The 19,942-nt window shown below is 48.6% G+C and overlaps 1 protein-coding gene across 4 annotated transcripts in view; it reads right to left on the reverse strand.

Moving 5' to 3' along the window:
• The window catches only part of CHRM4 (cholinergic receptor muscarinic 4), a 44,594-nt gene extending 26,632 nt beyond the window's left edge, over window positions 1–17,962 (reverse strand). Inside the window, exon 1 of one of the 4 annotated variants that reach the window (XM_077322338.1) lies at window positions 17,926–17,962. The gene's annotated coding sequence lies outside the window, so the exon portion shown is untranslated. The other 3 variants (XM_077322335.1, XM_077322337.1, XM_077322336.1) reach the window with 3 other exon arrangements.
• Between the last annotated feature and the right edge of the window lie 1,980 nt (window positions 17,963–19,942).

The raw sequence follows: 19,942 nt of genomic DNA on the forward strand, positions 1-19,942 counted from the left end.
GGGAGGGACTGAATCAACCTGGGATTGGAATAAAAGCTCCGTGCAGTTTGCACCCAGGTGCAGGATCAGGGCTAAGGCCACTTGACACTTGGGTTGCCAGCTCTGGGTTGGGAAATTCCTGGACATTTTGGGGGTGAATCCAGAAGTGGGTGGGATTTGATGCATGGAGGAACCTCAGTGGAGTCTAATGCTGTGTAGTCAACCCTCCAAAGCAGCCATTTTCTCCAGGAAAACTGATCTCTTTAGTCTGAGCTATAAATCCAGGGGGTCCCCAGGACCAGCATCCCTACTTGGCACTAAGACCTACCAGCTGCATTGACTGCAAATGATCTTTTGTATAGGTCACAATTTCTATAGCAAAGGCAGAGTGTTTCAAAAGTTGGGTTTGGGTCCAGGAGGCCCAGGCTCTTACATCAGTGGTCCCCAACCTGCGGGCTGCGGCCCGGTGCTGGGCCGCGAAGGCCATGGCGCCGGGCCGCAGCTCCCTCTCCCCGCCCCCCCCCGCAGTAAAAAACTTCCCAGGCCGCAAGCTTGCATCCCGGGAAACTTCTTACTGCGGGAGGGCGGGGAGAGGGAATCAGGGCCGGGCCGCGCGGCCGTGCGGGCGCGGCCCGATGCGCAGGTGTGTCCCGTGCGGCCGTGGCCCGCAGGCGCGGCCCGATGAGCGGGCGCGGTCTGCGCGGGCGCGGCCCGATGCCCTGCCGGTCCCCAGCCTCAGAAAGGTTGGGGACCACTGTCTTACATGAAGCTTGCTCAGTGACCTTGGGCCAGCTACACCACTCTCTCAGCCTGACCCTCCTCCCAAGGCTGCTGGGAGGATAAAATGGAGGAGGAGAGAGGGATGCCTGCCCCCCAGAGCGCCTTGGAAGACGGGCAGAGCAGAAATGCATACGATAAATCACTAATCAGTGTAGACGTCCTTAATAGCACCAATTAGCTAATTCTGCTTACAATCCAAGACAGCATCCAAGAAGATAGTCTTGCTTGGTATCTTCATTCCCTGGGACAAGCACAGCAAAGTTGTCCTATTTTAACTTTTGCCAGCAAGCTGCACGTCACATTCATTACCATGTATTTAACCCATCACACAGACGCAATGCCTGGGACATTTAGCATCTCTTACATACACGAATTGTGCAATTTCTCTCCCCTCACCCCCATGCAATTACCAAGACTGTGTGACCCTCTTCACAGTGAGTGTGGAGCTAGCAATCATGGAGACTTTGGTGCCTCACTTGATAATTTGGGGTTGCGTGTGGCTTCACAGCTTACGCAGTTTTAATGCATGCTGACTAGGGGTTCTTCTGGCACTCTGCCATTCCTTCTTAGCCTTGCCTCTGTGCTAAGCAATGAGCAATGTGAAATTTGCATACATTTAAATGAATTAACCTATTCAACTGTGCAATGTCCCTCGTTTGCCCCTGGGAGAGGCAGCACACTGAAGACAAGAGTTGCTCGTGTGAGTGATTCCTCACACATGTTCCATGTCCCCCACAATCAGCATCAATCTCATCCTGGAGCTCACACTGGCCTGGTGTCTCCTACTAAAAGGCATCACCAAGAAGGGAAACATTTGGGGTGTTCTTTCCCTCAGTCTAATTGGGAAGGAAAACATCTCCCTGTGACAACAATGTCTTCACCAGCTCTGTGTTCCCCCTACTCAGTTATTCTATTGCTGCCAATTACTCCATGCAAGTTTTATTTATTTATTTTACATATATTTATTTTAAGGTGACCAGATTTTAACATTGGTAAAGCGGGACACCATTGACCGGGGGGGGGGGGGGGTTCTTGATTAAAAATTTGGTCTATGTGGAGCAACAAAAAGTTTCATAGAACGCATAGAACGCAAAAATAGTATTGTAATATATATTTTTAAATTTCAACATAAGTACAATTTGCCAGGTCTCCCCAGATGTCCCTCCAAAAGTGGGACAATCTGGTCACCTTAATTTATTTATTATTTATAAAGGAATTTATATCTCATACCATCACCCAAAGATCCCACGGCAACTCACAACAAGGCAGAATAAACTTCTACATTCAAAATATTTAAAAATATAACACCCCCTTCCTTTGCTCAAACCCTGGCAGGACAGCACACAGAAGAAACTAGATATTTAAGGCTGGGTGGATAGGTGTGTTTTCATCAGACACTGAAAACCGTATTATGAAGGTGCCTGGTGAGTCATGAGAAGGAGGCTGTCCACAGTCTGGGGGCCACCATGGAAAAGGCCTTTCTGCATGTCAGTGCCCCTTGTGCCTCTGAGAGAGGTCAAACTATAAGAAAGCCCTCCCTTTGAGATCTCAGTGCTTGGGCAGGTCTGCATGGTCTGCATCTTCAAACAACCGGGGCCCAAAACATTTAGGGTTTTGTATATTAATATCAACATCCTGAATAGGGCTTGGTAGTAAATAGGAAGCCAGTGCAGATCTTTCAAGACTGGCATGATGTGTATTTGACCAGAGACTCTCATTATCAATCAAGCTGCTGTGTTCTGTACCAGTTCCAGCTTCTGGACTGTCTTCAAGGGTGTCCCCATGTATAGCACATTACAGTAGTCAAGTCTAGAGTTTACCAGAACATGGAGTTTATTGTGGCCAAATTATGTTTATGCTTATTAGATTTTTAGGCCACCCTTCCATCAAGCTGGCTCAGGGTGGTGTACACAGGTATAAAATATACAATATCAGCAATAACATGGGATTTAAAATTAACTTAAATAAACAATAAGTTAAAACAGTAAAAACAGCAACAATGAGTATTCAATCTGGCGGGGCTCTGATGTGCTCTTGGAGCTCATTCCACCAAGTGCAGGCCAGGACAGAAAGCATCCTCGCCCTAGTTGAGGCCAGACATATCTCCTTGGGGCCAGGGATCACCAACCGGTTGGTATTTGAAGAACAAAGTGTTCTTTGAGAGGCATAGATAGAGAGGCAGTATCTCAGATACGTAGGACCCAGACTGCAGATGGCCTTGTGGACTAATACCAGTGCCTTAAATTATCTAAGGCCAGGAAAGACCAAAGCTGGTGAACCAGTTGCAGATGGAGGCAGGCAGTCCTGGCTACCACCAGCACATGAGTCTCAAATGTCAGCAATGAACACCTCTGCCGTGGACATATTATGTGGGGTTTTGGAAGGGTCCTCCCTATCTCTCAGCCTCATTTCCCAATCCCTGCCCATGCATCTCAGCTGTTCCTCATTCCATTGTTTCTCCACTCTTGGGTCAAGCCTGCTTCTCAGCTGATTGCCAGGCTGCTAGAGGGCCAGTTACTGCCAAGCAGCTGATAACAGCAAGCATTGCCTTAAGGGCTCTGTATGTGTTGCTGCCTTGGCAAGTGGATACAGAGGATGATTCTGTGGGTCTCTTCAAACCCAGGGAGCCCTTCAATAAGTAAACAAATAGTGAGGAAAAATGCTGTACAGATTGACATAATTTACAGGTTAAGGGTTAGATCTAGACAAAATTGACAACTTTTGCCTCATTTTCCCATTTTGATGCAGAATCCCCTAGTGTTGTTGGCCACGTTTCCCTTTCCCCCAATAGCAGCATGTAGTAGAGACTAGTGAGCTTATAGTGGAGCAGGAAAAGCAGAAAAGATCCATACCATGAATGAAAAATTTAGCCTGGTTCTAACCCTAAATTGGATCTCTCTCGCACACACATATGCACACAAAGGTGTCAAACTACATGTTATGTTTATCTATCTGTTTATTTATTTTTCAATTTATATCCCACCGCTTCCAGCAAGCTGGCTCATGGAGGGTCACAAATAAAAACCCCAATAAAAAACATGCAATATTATCCTTGTAAAACACCCATTAAAAAACACCTCTATTGCGGTGACAACTCCAAAATCCCATAGCGCTAGCTATCATCTGGTGTCAGGAGGGCCCTGAGTGCTGGCTCCTCACCCACCGCGATGGTTGGCTGGTGGGGACTCTACCGATTTCTAGTTCTGCTCTTCCTCATCTGCCAGGGGGTTATCAGATCTTCCTGGCCTCAACCACAGACCCGGTGGAAGAGTTCTGTCTTACAGGCCCTGTGGAACGCTGGAAGCTCCTGCAAGGCCCTCAGTTCATCCAGGAGTTCATTCCGAAAAAGCCCTGGCCCTGGTCTAGCAAGCTGGGTCTAGATTCATGTATACACATAAAGCTCCAAACAGGGCAAACAACTCTCACAACCACCCTGAGCTACTTCAGCTCCAAAAACAGTATGAGGGGAAGCCAGAGCCCCTTCTCCCCACATGCCACGGTCCTGAGGTAAATCAGGCTCCCAACGCTAGTTAAAGGGCAATTCCCTGCAGCTGCTGTGGGGCTGTGGGAGAAGTGAGTTAGGTCACAGGAATCTGGTCCTGACTCATAGGAGCAAGTAGCTATTTTCTAGGTATGACTACAGAAGCCCTGCTTCACAAATCACAAACCTGTTTAAGCAGATTGCTCTTATTTAGGGGTGAAGGAAATGATTCCTGGCATGATTTACCTAATCCAGGGCCAAGTTGCTAAGGTCTGGCCACACTAAGCAATGAGCTAAGATTATTGGTCTCCCTAAAAGTAAAAGGTAGTGATGGGTTACCGTGTGACAACAGTCAGACTGCTCCATTTGGATCATGGTTTGGTTGGGAATTTGCCCAAAGCCCAAAATATACACAAGAAGAAGAAACAAGTCTAAGTGAATATTATTCCAACCCAATTGCCTGGTTATTTTTGCTTGCTGAAAAACAGCAAAAAGATCAACTCCTAAAGGGATTAGTTCTGTCATTTTAAATGGCAAAACAGCCTTCAGCATTTGGAAGTAAACCCCAAGGACAGAGCACAAAATGGAAGGGAAGAAGAGAGGGAAGCTGTGACGGGAAGAACCCCACCAGAGAGTGGAAGCTGGGCAAGGAGAAGAGTGAGCCGGATGTGGAAGCCATACGAAGATATTTGTGTCTATGAAGCAAGTGCCTGACGTGAGAAGCTATGCATTTGGGGATGCTTTTGGTGATAATAGCTTTATCTAATAGTTGTTAATTAGTTACTGAGTCATGGCACCAGTTTACATTTAGCGAGCAATTGTTCTAGCTTGACACCCTTTGAGAGTGTGAACATGAAGCTCCTGCTTGCCAGTAAAAGCCGCCTTACAAATATGATGGACGGACCACAGAGAGTTACAATAATTTTGATTCTGGTGCCAACACTGTTGCCAATGTTCTTGTCTCTGTGCCAAGCTAAAAATGGATCGTTCAGGTTGGCATTTAGATGTTATCTTTGACATGAGGCTGCTGCTCAAAATGACAGCCCCATATCAAGTCCTACCTCTCTCCCCCTAATGTTTAGGCACCTTTGTCTGGGCTCTTTCTGCCCATGCCAGCTGTTGCTGTGGAGCAGAGTAGGGACTTATATCACTTGCTGCTGCTGAAATGTGGGTAAAGGTGCCTAAACCTACAAAGCACTCAACGAAGGGCCACCATTTTATGTTATGGTGGTTCTGTGTTGATTTTAATGTCTCGGTTTGCTTTCTGAGGCAAACACAATCAGCTGTGTAGTATCTTGATAAAAGTGGTTGTTTCGTGTATTGTTCATGTGTTCTATGTAAACCGCCCTGAGCCTCCGGGCAGGGCGGTATATAAATAACTAAATAACTAAATAACTAAATAACTAAATAACTAAATAACTAAATAACTAAATAACTAAATAACTAAATAACTAAATAACTAAATAGAATCCAGTCCCAGCCTATGAATACTGCGGGGCTTAGTACTTTCCCATGTTATGATCTGGGTTAAAAAAAAAGGTGGTCTCCTCCCCATTGAAACAGGAAAGTCTTCTGCACGTGGTTAGGGAGGCTCAGAAGGGGGGGGGGGAGAGGAGCCAGGCAGGGAGCCTCTTTCTTTTCTTGGAGGGGAGGGGGAGAGGATCGAAAAAGGCAGAGGAAGGAGGAAAAATCCAGGACCGACAGAAGTTGAGAGAAATTAGGGGCTTTTCCTTTAAGGCAAGCGTGTCACATGGCCAGGTGTAGTCTGTCAGAGGTTCTCTACCACGGAGCTTTCTTTCCCAATCTGGATATTGAGGATTAACAGCACTCTGAGATATTGCACAATAAAGGTAGGGTCACTCCGGATCAATCCTTCTTGCTACAGAAGGAAAATTTAAATCGCCCAAAATCCAAACGGAAATCTCATTCTGTGTAGAGGGCAGGGACTGAATCGATCTGGGGTTGGAATAAAAGCTCCGTGCAGTTTACACCCAGGACTGACCCGAGATCATCCATCCATGTCAGGGCAGTAAAGACAATACTGACCTTAATAAGACTAATGTGTCAGTATAAGGAAGACTTATGGGTTCAGCTGACCCTCTTGTACTCCAGCTAAACTCAACACATATCTGTTCACTGGATGGTCAGCAAACAAAGAACTGTTTGTTTGAAGTCAAAATATCACGATGCCTCTTGGCTGACATATATTAAAGGTGTGTCTTAGCTACGACAACAGTGCCTGAAAATCCAGCTGGCTTCTAGCCCAAGGGACATAGGCAAGTGTGTTCACCTCTACATACAACATCCAGTCTTTGGCACATCATCACACATTATTGAGCATTTGCAGCCGCCTGCTGACCACATTTCCTTGCAGGCTACTGTGCACCAAAGTTGTCCTGCAAATAGGGGCTCAGATGTTCTTCTTGACATCATCTTTCCTCCCTCAGGCTCTCTCCCATCAGACCAAAAGAGGAACAGGAGAAAAAGGCTTGGTTCAGACAGAACACAAAACTAGCTTGTGGAACACACGTTCAGCTCACAAAGGATCATTCAGACTCAAGTTTGCCTTGAAAAATGCTTCCTTCCTCACACTCACCTAGAGAGACCCAGTTGGCTTCCCAGCCTGCAGTGCAGCCAGGGCACTCAGTGCCTGGGAACAACTCAGAATGTTCACAACAAGGCCAAGTTAATGTTCACAACAAAGTTAAGACTATCCGTGGTTTCAGATCCTATAGTCTATTACAATTATATAGCCTCTGCACTTGACATTATGCACGTTGAAGGGGAGCAGGTATGGCTGTCCTGGCCCTGACCCACCTGCACATGGCTCATGAGCATGGCGTCTATGTGAAGCTTAAATGTGTGGTTGGGGGTGTTAAAGAAACAGCATCCCTGATCCCTGGAAGGGAGCCAAAGTGATGACACTTCTAATGTGTTCAAAGTCCATGCTCATGAGTCAGCCATCAATGTAGGCGGGGGGGGGGAGGGGAAAAGGCCAGTGCACTTGTGCCTGCCCTACCCTTAGACTCATTGTCTAAAAAGCATGTGATATCACGTGTTGTGGGCTACATAGTGGAGTGGTCCTCATTTAAATGATCACACTAACCATAGTTTAATTAAACCATGCTTTTGTCTGTTGTCTTAACTGAACCCCTGTCTAATTATAGCTATCCAACCTGAGCCTAAGTTCACTTACACAGAACTAGGACTCACAGGAAAAGATGATAATGCTGGGGAAAGTTGTAAGTAGAAAAAGAGGAAGACTCAACAGGGGATGAATTCCCTATTGGCAAAATGTGTAGGGAATTTTTACAGACATGACATCTGTTCATTAACTGTTATACTTGTATACTTGTTTACTGTCATTCACAGATCATAACAACCACCCTATGCCAGTATCAACTATAATAGCTCCATTAACTATGCATCTTTACTCTAGCTAGCCCTTTCTGGCAATTAAATCCCCCACTCCCACCCTCCCTCTAAGAGAGCCAGTGTGGAGTAGTGGTTAAGAGCAGCAGCTTCTAATGTCCAGTGATGCACCTGGAGGGGGTGGGAAGGGGATTATGCCACTTCTGGGGTTTCTCAAAACCTGAAGAATGCTTTAGGGGTTTCTCCATGGTAAAAAAAAGTTGAGAAAGGCTGGTATAGTGGTTAAGCACTGTCTTCTAGTCTAGCAAGCTGGGTTTGATTCCCCACTCCTCCACAGGCAGGCAGCTGGGTGACCATGAGCTAGTCACAGTCCTGATAAATCAGTTTCTCTCAGAGCTCTCTCGGCCTCACCTACCTTACAGGGCATTTGTTGTGGGGAGAGGAAGAGAAGGCAATTGTAAGGTGTTTTGAGATGCTTTTAGGCAGTGAAAAGCAGGGTATACAAACCAACTCTGCTGCTGCTGCTTCAGTCCAGCATGGCTGCCCAGTGATTTTTTGTAAATGTGCTTAGGGCTGTAGCCAGATTCAAATGATAGTCTTTTCAGGTTCCATACCCACACCTTGCATGACACCTAGAAGCTAGTGTTACTGACTGAACAAAAGTATACAAACTCTGAAACCAGATAGGCTGCTGTGCCCTGCACAATCCCAGTCTCCTTCTGAGTGATCCAGAAAAGTAGCCTGACAGTTAAGTCAGTGGCCTCATGTCAAGGCATGAAGATCAAACAGGTTGTGTTCCTTTCCTCCAGATCAAGCCAAGCAGCTTAGCTCAGTGTTCCCTTTAGCTTCAAACAGAGACAGGAGACTGTCAATGGGACAAGTCAACTCTTTGGAGACCAGGCCATGCTGGTTAATTACCTGCATTTGGACACAGACAACACTGGTTTCCTTCCTATCACTTCTGTCACTCTAGGCTTCATGATGAGCTACAGCACCTCCAGCCTCATTTCCCCCCTTGCCACTGCCTGGAGAAAATGACAGAAAGTCTGGACAGGCCATTATCTAGAGAGCTGAGGTCTCTGGGGCCAGACCGGGAAGTGAAAGTGTCCCAGGAGCAAGCCCAGCTGAAAAGCCCTCTGGGTCACACCAAGCCAGCAGGGCCAAAAACAAGCATTGGCTTTTCCCTGCAAACGGGTGGCTGCACAGTAGGAGGCAATTGGCGAGATGACAGGGACTCTCTTTGGTACCGAAAGTGGGCCCTGAGACACCAGCAGAGTTGCTGAGGCTTCGACCTGAAATGGCTAATCCCTCTGGGGAGATCTTTGTGGCTCAGGAGTCATGTAAAGCTCAGCCTGCCATGCAAAAGCTAGGTGGCCAACTGGTTCTTTCAGCGCCCATCCCTGCCCTGCTCCAGTTTTAGGTGGTTGGAACCGAGGGAAGCGCTTGCAGGCTGTTCAGCTGGAAATTGCCCCTGCAGAGTATGTCCCGGGAGTTGTGTGGATTTGGGGAGGAGGAGGTGGAAATGTTATTTCCTTGCAATTAAATCACTCTGTGGCTCCCCACTGGCTCCGAGCGATTACTGCTGGCTTCGCATTCCTCTTGCCAGCACTGATGTGCTGCTGCAACATTAGCATTCTGAAGCTGGGAGCCCAAACGTTCAGCCGCCTGGCTAGAAATCCACCCCCCCCCCTGCATTGCTAGAAATACAGAGCTAAGACGGCACAAGCTGCATCCAAAGGCTGCTGGCAACATCCTAGTTGGTGTCAAGCAGCTCTGAACTGCAACCATCTCAGTCACGAAAGAACACCTCTTGCAGAAGTAATCTTATCCAGCTCAGTGGTACTTACTCCCAAGTAAGTATATGCAGGATTGTAGCCTGTTTCATTTCCTTTGTTTTCTGGCTATGAGGCCTTCTCTAAGCTGCAGCATTTTTTTTTCATAATTTGAAAATCAAGCTGGTTTAATACACACACACGCACACCCCAAGAGCCACTTCTTGCTCCAAAATATTAAAGCTGCTTCCTGCTTTTGTCACTTGCAGCCGTACAGCTGACAGGCCCGTGCTGGACAGGGACACTCAGTAGCCCACCCAGAGCAGAAAGGGACAGGCAGGACCTCTAAGGCATCCTTGTTAGGTAGTCATGGCCAACAGCAGCATCCCCTCAGCAACGAAGTCCCTGTGCCTAGTCCAGGGGGAAGGGCCATGGGTCAGCCTTGCATGCAGAATCAGGTCTTGACATTAAGGGGCTGCTGATGGCAGGTGTTGGGAAAGACCTTTGGCCAGCCAGTGATCCTGGAGAGCTGCAGCCAGACAAGTAAACAATACTGCCAGTGCCATCCATCACAGAGTTACACCCTTCGAACCCCATTGCTTTCAATACCCCCTGAAGGATGTAAATCTGCTCATGATTGTACTGCAAGCATGGTGAACCAGTGGTCTGACTCATGATTAAGGCAGCTGCACCCCAAAAAGGGCTTGTTGCCAGACTTGAGACAGAGCTGCTGGCACAATCAGGCAGGGTCCCACCTGGGGCTTCCAGATTCAGGAGGCCCAGCCATGCCACCAAAAGGTTCCAAAGAGCAGAAATTACAAGGCAGGATATTTCCTGCTGGCACCCAGAAATGGAGGAAGCCTCAATTCTGACAGACGCACCAATCAGGGCTTTCTTGGAGCAAGGGAAGACCAAGACCACTTGCTTCAACTGTGTTGAGCTCCAGGAGATGCTGCATGGAGAACTGAGTGCCTTTCAGAACATCTACAATGGTACATAAAAACTTCTGAGTTTTTACGTCTGCTTGCTTAGAGAATTTATGCATCCTCTTTCCAGCAGAATGGCTCAGGGCAGCTCACAGCCACGTCACTAGAAACCCCAAACAGTGCAGAAAGGGAGACCCTGACCAACACTGCCTAGGTTTTCCATTAACAAGTATTCTGGGGGCTATTATTGTAAAGAGCACATTTTCTAATTTAAAGTGTGTTCAGGTTTGTGGACATTCAATAAATGTCATTTTTATGATTGTGGGTGGCAAGGCCAGGAGGATTGTGCGTCATCAGTAAAACACACCATTACATGTTTCCTGCCTCTCTACACGGTGCGAGGTCCTGGGGGAGCTCTGTGTGGGTTGGTTCTCTTTGAGCACTAGAGGCTTATGGCATTTTTGAAATGGAAGAAGAGCAGGAATTTTTACCCCACTTTTTATTACCCAGAGCATCTTACGATCACCTTCCCCTCCTCTCCCCACCACAGACACCCTGGGAGGTAGGTGGGGCTGAGTGATCTCTGAGAAACTGTGACTGGCCCAGGGTCACCCAGCTGGCTGCAGGTGGAGATGGAGTGGGAAATCAAACCTGATTCTCCAGATTAAAAGTTGCTGCTCTTAGCCAGGACACCATGCTGGCTCAAAGTAGATCACAGGTAGCTCTCCAGATCAGAGACCATGACTGAATCCATCGCCAGTCAGGCTGGCAAAAGGTGAATATGGCAGGATTACATTGGATGGGAATTTCTAGCCATTTCTGTGGGAACCAGACATGGGGAAGGCAATGCCCTTCCTGCATCAGGAAAGTATGATTTGGATTTCAAATCTTCCTCTCACACGTGACACTGAAAAATCCATGCAATGTTTTTCATCCATATTTTCCTCCCATAGTCCTGTCATGTTACACAAGTGGGGGAGTTTAGGTAAGTGAGATTGTTACTTCAAAAATTCACACATGGACCAGCAATCAACGCAGGTGTAAATTCTGTGTGGGTGCTTGCGAGTGTATCCGCATGAACACTGCAATGATCCATTTGCTTGTTGCTAAACTGTCTCCTGTCTCAGTGGGAAAGGCGAATCTTCCATGGGAGAAAGGAGACGGAGGGCATTGGGACAGGGGGCCGGTGGACAGACTTTGTGCTGCCTGCCATCCCCTCATGGCCCCGGCTTCAGCCCTCTGGTCTGGCAGAGTAACGGGGCAGGCGAGGGATGCTTGCCACTCATTTTTCCTGGCTCAGAGGTATCGGTGAGAGCCAGAGAGTAATTTGAGGGGAGAAAGACTGTCTGCAAGAGCAGCTAACAGATTATTCCAAACATATGCACCGGAGCAAATACAGAGGTATGACTAGAGACCGTGCAGCAGGCAGGAACAAATGGAGTGAACAAAAAGTCCAGGGAGTCCCCTGACCGACTACATGTGATGAAGGAGGAGCATTTCATACTGGACAATGACACCAGGAAAGGACATGGAGTGGCTGCCCAGGCAAAGAAGCTGCACAACAGTCAGAGCTCTGGTGGTTTTGCATAGGCTGCAGTCATAGAGAGGCCATGAAATGTAGGTTTCAGAACTACCTTTTGTATGGTTTTATTGGTGGTGAACCTCCCTGGGTCCCAGCACTCTGGGAGAAAAGCAGGTTTATAAATGTATAAAATAATTTAAATAAGAAATAAATGAATAAAATGAGGATTGCCACTCCTGAGAAATGCAGCACAGCAATACTTTGGCTAGGTCTGAATATGACACACAGAGCCAAAGTTGATTCTAGAAATGATGGTATTTTTTAATCACATCCTTGGAAGGGATTTGAAATTCTTTGGAAGGGAACCCTTAATCCAGCTGGTAATTTGCCATGCTCTCTCCTTTCAGAACCGTACAAGGAGGGAGGGGGGCTGTAAGGCGGATGGTTCAGTATCCTTTGAATGGCCCAATACCTAGATCAGTCAGGACTGAGCAACTTGTGACCTGCTATCTTGAACACCCCTTAGGTGTTGGGACCTGCTAGATGCTTTTTACACAGCCACACATTCCCTGTTTTTGCAGGCCCAGAGAAGCAGCAAAACCTGGAGATCAAGAAAACCATGGTTGAGCCGGGGAAAACTCATCTGTGGATCATTATTATCATTAATAATAATGGAATTTATAGACTGTGGTTTACAACATATCATAATTGTGCAGGCCTGGATGAAATGTTGGATGTTGTTACAGTGATCCTGGGCAACAGGAAATCCCTGACACTAAAAGTTGTGATAAAGGGAACATATAGTTCCTCTATATATTTGTGAAACAGCTTGGGGGATGGAACGTGTCCGGCTGTCCAAACTGGAATAGGGCCAATCAGGGTGCAGCCAGCAATCCTGGCTGCATCCTGATTGGCCCTGCCCCTACAGCTCCCTCCCTCCCTCCCTGGACCCTATCCACGTTCATCTCAGACATGCCAGAGACAGAGGGAGACACACAAAGCCCTGCCAGACTGCACACGAGCCCTCATTCCCTCCTATTGCTCCTGCTGCGAGGGAGGCAGAGAGAGACACAGAGAGAGCTGCCCCTGCTGCGATGGAGGGAGAGAGAGAGAGCTGCCCCAAACCGCACACCAGCCCTCCTTCCCTCCTACAAACCTGCTATGCCTCCTCCTGTGAGGACAAGTTTCCTGGGCAGCCTCGCAATTCCACCTCTAAAGAAATAGGTAGCTGTGACTGCAAAGGATGTTTTTTTGATGAAGGTGACCCACTGTCCCACTCATTTGACAGCCTGGTTCCTCCTCCTCGGGTCCACACTGGGCCTTGCCAAGCAGTGCTCTTTGGGGTCCTGCTGGGAACTCATCCTTGCTGGGAACTCGCCCCTTGTTGTCATTGATAACTCTGCTGTGTCATTTATTTGCCCAGGATGCAAAAATGTGCTTGAAAAATGTGCTGATCTTCAATAGAAAAAGGTGTGAGGAAGCAGGGAGTGACATACAAATTAAGATTTCTGGTTTTGTTTCTTACAAGGTGGGGGAGGGGAACTGAAATGGTACTACTAGAACTGAAAGTTGATCTCATTCTATTCCAGTTATTCAAATACCAAGCTTCTAGGGTTGGTTTAAAGCATTTTGTTGCCTCAGGCAACACTTCCTGGGCCTGCACCAGTTGTGCAAGCGAACAGAAAAAATTGCCATTAGCCATAACGGCAATGTAATGTGCAAATGTTGTTCATGTGGATGGAAAATGGGGTACATTTAAATCACACCTTATGCCACTCCCACCCTCGGCACACTTTTGGAGTCATTTTGATATCATCTTTGAGAAATGAATGACTGAACAGTTAACGAAGCACAGCAAGGGGGAAAAGTACAAGCGAGAACTAGGTCATCCCTTTCCCTTCAGTAAAATGTGAAGTCTCTCGACCCCCCAGACATTTTTAATTGAACAAATTAATATAAACTAGTAGGGGCAAGTTTTAGCATGAAAACACTGCCTTCGCTGAGATGCCCATCGTAATTGAATCACATCAACGATGAACCCTTTTCATTTATATTAAAACGAATGACAGTAAAATAAAACTATCCTCATTCACTGAGGTTAGTATATGTCTAAGAAAACTTTTTAAGAGTGGTGTATTAACTCTCATGAATGCAGAGCTGATCTTTATCCCACCACTAATGTCACATCCCTTAAGTGTTAAATTTCCTCAAGATAAGACCATGGCATTCTATATCTTTTGTGAATTCATGGTTACAACCTTATGCCCTCAAAATCTGCCAAAGAAAACCACTGGCAAGAATAGTATTCATGGCAAGATTAACTAATTCATGTGATAGATCATATTTCCAGTACCCTCAACAAATGGGATCCTTTGTGGGAAGTTGAACTGGCATAAAGCCAACATGGGCTTGTGGTGCAATTTCCCCCTGTGGTCAGTGGTGATGATGGACAGTCACAGAGCAACCCAGCCTTTCTACTGAATGAAGTCAGGGCAGTCTTTTTATAATGCTGGAGTTAAGGTGTCGGCTAGCGGAAGAAGGAGGGGGCTTGCATTTGTGGAACCAGGCTGGGAATGGTTCGATGTGTATAAATCAGGTTATTTATAACACCGTCCAGATTAATTTGTAGAAGTTTTGAGCTATGAGGAGCTGGTCACGAACTCAAATAAAAGTGTAGCTTGACTCAGTAACTTCATATCCACAAGAAAAATCCATTCTTTTTAACTTCAACAACCAAGACAATTTTTGTTAACAAGAATTATTTGAAACATTCCCAAATCTTGGCTTTTCCTAGCAAGTCAAAGCTAACACACCATTTATCTTTAATTAGCTCAACTGAACGTAAATATCTGGTAGACAAGCATCATATGGATGCTTTTGTGTGTGCACATAGCTTTGATTAATGATTAATTGTGCCAGTGTAAATAAAAGGGGAATGCTCATGCACGCATGTACACACACACACACACACACACACAGGTACTCCTTTGTCTTATTTATTTAATTTATTTGCATCCAAATTCAATATCCATTTTTCACCAAGCCATTCCTTACATATGGCAAAATATTGTCATTATCATTTCCTTAATTAGAGATTTCTCAGGGTAGGTATTGACCTGCCAAGAAACCTCTAAGAAGACTGTTTGGGGCTGTAAAAAGAAGCCCCTTTGGCAGAAGAAACAGAAAGCCAGGTGCCTGTTCTGGTGCCAGGAAGCCAAATGGCTCCCACTCTCATGTCACTGAATGAAACACGTTCACAATGGGCCACCGCCATTGAAGTGAACAATGTAAGCATTACATCAAATTAAGCCATTGTTTAAACATGACCGCAGCAATGAGAACTGTGATGTTGAGGACATCATGTTATATTTCTGTCCTGTTTATTTACCCAGGATCACTCTGAGTCACTTTACACTCTCCAAAGTATACAGCAAATAGGTGAAAGGGCTCCTGGGCTTCTGTGATGGGCGGGATCAAAATCTACATACCAATAAAAAGGAATGAGCAGAGGTCAAAGGGAGGGTGGGAAAAGCCTTGAAAAAAAGCACACTTCCGGGACTCTTGGGAGTCATGACCAGCAACAATGAATGCAAGCCTCTAGCCAGCAGGCAAGAGAGGGCCCTCTGGTCTGTATTTCCATATCATTATACTGACTATTGGTGAGCAGATGCGATGACTTGGGACAGCCAATATCCTGAGACTCAAATACAAACAGCCAGGAAAACTACACTGTCCTTGATGCATCCCGTTCCATCCCCATCCCATCTATTTCCCTGCACATCCGTTGGCTTTTAATATTCAAGGGAACTCTGTATGAATAGGACGAATTTATCAAGGAGCAATCCCATGGATTATTGCTCCATAAAACATAATGTATCATTTTATGGGCACCAACCTAGCTTATACATACTCATAAACTAACAGTCAGAGCTGTGGATCCTCCCCAAAGGATAGTCTCCCAGTATTTTTCTTTGACAGACCTGAAATAACTTTGGTCACATTAGACCAAAATTTGGTCCTTTAGACCAAAATTTAACTGTTCTCAGTCCTCTTCCCATCTACAGTATGTGGGCGAGTATCCTGTCCTCCTTTACAGGGCTGTCAAAGTGCTGCTGTGCTGATGTCCGTGAAATGCCTCAAACAGGGAAAGCGCTGTGCCCATGCAAAGTGTCAAAAGACGTACCTGCGATTTGCCTTGCTCACACCGAGTCCTGGAGCTTTCCCTGCCAATCCTGCTGCTTCATTCGGAGCACCGAAGAGTGGTTTGCGGCAACTCATTGCATCGAGTGAGCTTTGCTCGCCTCCCTCCCTGCCCCCTGTGTTTTCTAGGGCAGGCACTGATCTTTACGGGGGGGGGGGGACTTAGTCCCTGTGCACTGGAAGTTGAAGGGGAAATGAAGGAAAGCTCGGCAGCTCCTGTCCCCACCCCTTAGTCCTTGAGAGACGTGGGTTTAGCAAACAGGGATGATTCCATTTGCATAATCTCACATTCTGCTACAGCCAGAAGGAAAGGCCTGAATCTGAAGACATTTTGCTCCTTAGGTATAGTCAGGTGCCTCGTCAAATTTTTATTATTTTAAATATCTATGAACTTCCTTTAGTCACAAGCATGCTCACGCCAGCTCTCTGCTTTCCTTTCCCTCACACACCGAGCCCTCCCCACCGCCGACCTGGATATGGGGGGCCGTAATGAATTCTTAAAAGAAAAGGGGGGGGCGGTCCCAGGCTCCAGCCTGTCTGCTGTCCCTGCCTGCCGTCACACTCTGAGCCTCCCTCCGGGTTATCATTTGTGGGGAGGCAGTTGTGGTAATCAATGAAAGTTGCCCGAGCTCAGAAATGGGGCTGAGAGCTGGGCCACCAAATACATGGCAAGCCCTTTTGGTCCAAGCACCCATTTGGTAGTCCAGCTCCATCTACTGCAATGCCAGAGATGGCATCAGGAAAGCACCCTGCCTGGAGGAAAAGATGGAGGGGGGACGCGATCCTTGTACTCTCCCACAACCTCTCACCCTCCGAGTATCTGTGCAAGAGAGGAGCATCACCGCCGCCGCCGCCACCATCCCCAGCCGACCGGCGGTATAGGCAGAGGGGGAAATTCCCGCAAGGGGAAGAAGCACGAGGAGTCCATGGGAGGCTGACCAAGCCCAAGAAAGTTGAGAGGCAGAAGAGCACTTTCTCCCCCCCCCCCCCGTACCTCTTCAGAAGGAAACGATGCCCAGCCCTCAGGAAACCGCCGGGGTCCGCGGCGAGGGGCCGAGAGGGGAGCCGTCCTGGCCGCGTGCCCTGCCTCCTGCCTAGCGGGAGAGCCTGCCTGGCTGGCCGGGGCCCTCGCCTCCCCCTGCGCGGCTCCTGGGCACGTCCTTGCCAGGGAACCAAGGTCGCCGGTCGAGGCCGCCTCCGTCGGGAGGGTCCCCGGGCAGGAGCGGGAGCGGCGGGGGAAGCGTCGTCGGGGCTGCGGGTCGGGGGGGCATGGCCGAGGCAGGGAGACTTACCCGACGCGTCCCGGCCGCGGCTGCGGGGCGTCCTGAGGCGCGAGAGCCGCTCAGAGGCGGCGGCGTCGGCGGCGTCCTCGCCCTCCGGGATCCGCTGCGCGGGACCTTCTCTGGAGCATCTCTCCAGCCGCCGCCTCTGCCCCGGGGCCGCCAAGGCGCTGACGCCAGGCTGGCCGGCGCTCCGGGGGGGGCGGGGGTGGGTGGGACGGAGCCCCAGATGTGCCCGCTCGCTCGCTCGCCCGCCCGCCGGCCGGCCGCTCCAGAGGTGCCTCCTGCTCGGGCTCAGCGGCGCGCCCACCCTTGGCTCCCCAGCGCCAGAGAAGCAGCCCGGCAGCCCAGGGAGAATGATGTAATGGCGCCTCCTCCAATCGTCAGGGCGCTGCCAGCGCTACTTTCCCCTCTCCTCCAGGCCGGGACTGGGGCTGCCCCCGGGCACCTCGGGGGCGGGGGGAGGGGGCAGGAGCGGGAAGCAGGCAGGCGCCTCCCGAGGTCCTCTAGTCTAGCCCACCCCCGCCGCGCCCCGCAACGGGCTCCGGCCCCTCTGAGCGGCTCCACCTGGGAGAGCCCTCCGGCCCGCCGGGAAAGCTGCCTCGGGGGTCACCTGCGGGGCGGGAAAGCCTGTCCGCACGGGGCGAAGGGGCTCCGTCGGCTCTGGCAGCCAGCGCTTCGCTGCGTGTGCCTAAGCCCCGGCCTCGGAGGGCGGCTCTGTGGCGCTCAGCGAGTCTCCGGCTCGGGGGGGGGGGGGTGGAGCAGGGGGCGCCCGGCCGGCTGACTTGGCGCTACTCTGCTCGCCCAGGAGCCCGCGGGCTGGCGGGACACGACGAGCGAGTGAGGCGCCTTTCAGCACCGGACAGCTCCAAGCGAGCCGGGAAGACCGACCGTCGAGCAGCGGGAGGCCAGGCGCTCTTCGGGATCGTTGCTGATTGGATAGGTGGACCGACAAACGGACGGACGGACGGACGGACATGGGTGGGTGGGTGGATGGATGGATGGATGTCAGTCTTGTCAACTCTGACGAGGCTTTTGAAACAGTTGGCAGCAGCCCTTTGGTCCCAGGCTGAGCAAGATGCTACAACAGCACAGCAGGAAGTTCACTTCTTCCCTGGAGATGGTAGAAGTGCTTCTAGCCTCATCTGCAACAGGGGGATGATGTCTCCTTGCCTCAAAAGGTTGCTGTGGGGATTATGCGGGGATTTCTTGTGCAGGGCTTGGACTAGCTGCACACTAGTTCAGAAAGGTCTCTCCTCTCTGGGAAACTTGTTCCCTTGCCATAACCGAGGTGACCAGCCCAATAAAAGAAATCATCTGGAAGGTGGCCCTCCCTTTCTGCAAACTTTGCCAGAGTTCTTCCACCTCCTTAATGGAGTTTAAGTGCCCTTCCCTGAGAACCTCACAGGGGATATTTGGGGATAATGGAGACCAAAACCAGAACTCAAATAGCTGAGCCTGCTTTAGTCAAGGGATGGCAGAGTTAGCTTCGGTCCAGAGCTATGCTGCCTGCGTGGTCTTTGGCACCTGTTCTAGCTGGACAGAAATCTGCTCATTTCCAAGCCTCCTGATCAGGACAGGAACCTCAGGAAGAGAAGGGGTGCTGTAAGAAGCATTTGTCAAATAATGCTCTCTCAGGGCACAGCCAGTGAATGCACTGCATCTCCCAAGGCTCTGCTTAATCCCATCAGATTATTTTTCAAAGACTTTATAAATGTAGATACAATCGCTTCCGCTGAAGAATAAGAACTTGTTTTTGAAATAGAAAAATCTATTTGCGAAAGAAGATCACTGGTGGCTGGTGCCCTACCATAGTGACAGTGCTTCTAACTGTACCTACACGACTCACTCAAATTGCTCCTGGCCCAGAGTGGATTTGTTCAAGATCCCTGTCCCCCTTATAGCACCAGAGAACAATCTGCCTTTAGCTATAGTGACTGAGCATGGCAGATTATTTAAAGGGGATAAAAGATTGTCAAATTCTTCAGCTCAAGGACTAGATCTTCCCTACCCAAATCATTAAGTGGCCTGAATCCCCTGGCAATCCCATTGGTATGTCTGACCTTGGTATAGCCCCCCTCCCAAACTGAAGATCCCTCCAAACACTCAAAGAAAAGTCCTCTCATTTAGTGTTGAGAAGGGGCCAGCCAACTGGGAGGGAAGCCTGGCAGCAGTGCCTTCATGAAAATATATAATTCATTAGCTGTGGTTATGGCCAAGTGGTTGTTTGAAAGGGTTAGGTTATCAGTGGCTGTCAGCTAAATGGAACCTGTGTGTGTAGATGCCACATGGCTCTAAGTATTAGATTCCAGGCCATGCAGTGGGCAAGAGCTGTTACTTTTATGCCCTGCTGAAACATCTGACTGGCCATTTCTGCAAACAGGATGATGGTCTTGAGACATTCTCTTTTGATACAGTATGGATTTTCTTATATACTCCAAGAATGTGCAGGCTTTCTTTCGTAGCATAATGTGTGTGTTTCTCTGTGTGAAGATCTTCAGTTACTCAGAAAAGCAAACCCTTGACTTGAAGCAAAATATTTCATTTATTGAGTAAGCAAGCACACTTGATAAGATCTTGTTGAAACTGAGGCAAGAATCAAAGGCTGTAGCATATAACTCCTCACCCGG

Source organism: Paroedura picta, chromosome 2, assembly GCF_049243985.1.
Source record: "Paroedura picta isolate Pp20150507F chromosome 2, Ppicta_v3.0, whole genome shotgun sequence".
Lineage (NCBI taxonomy): Eukaryota > Metazoa > Chordata > Lepidosauria > Squamata > Gekkonidae > Paroedura > Paroedura picta.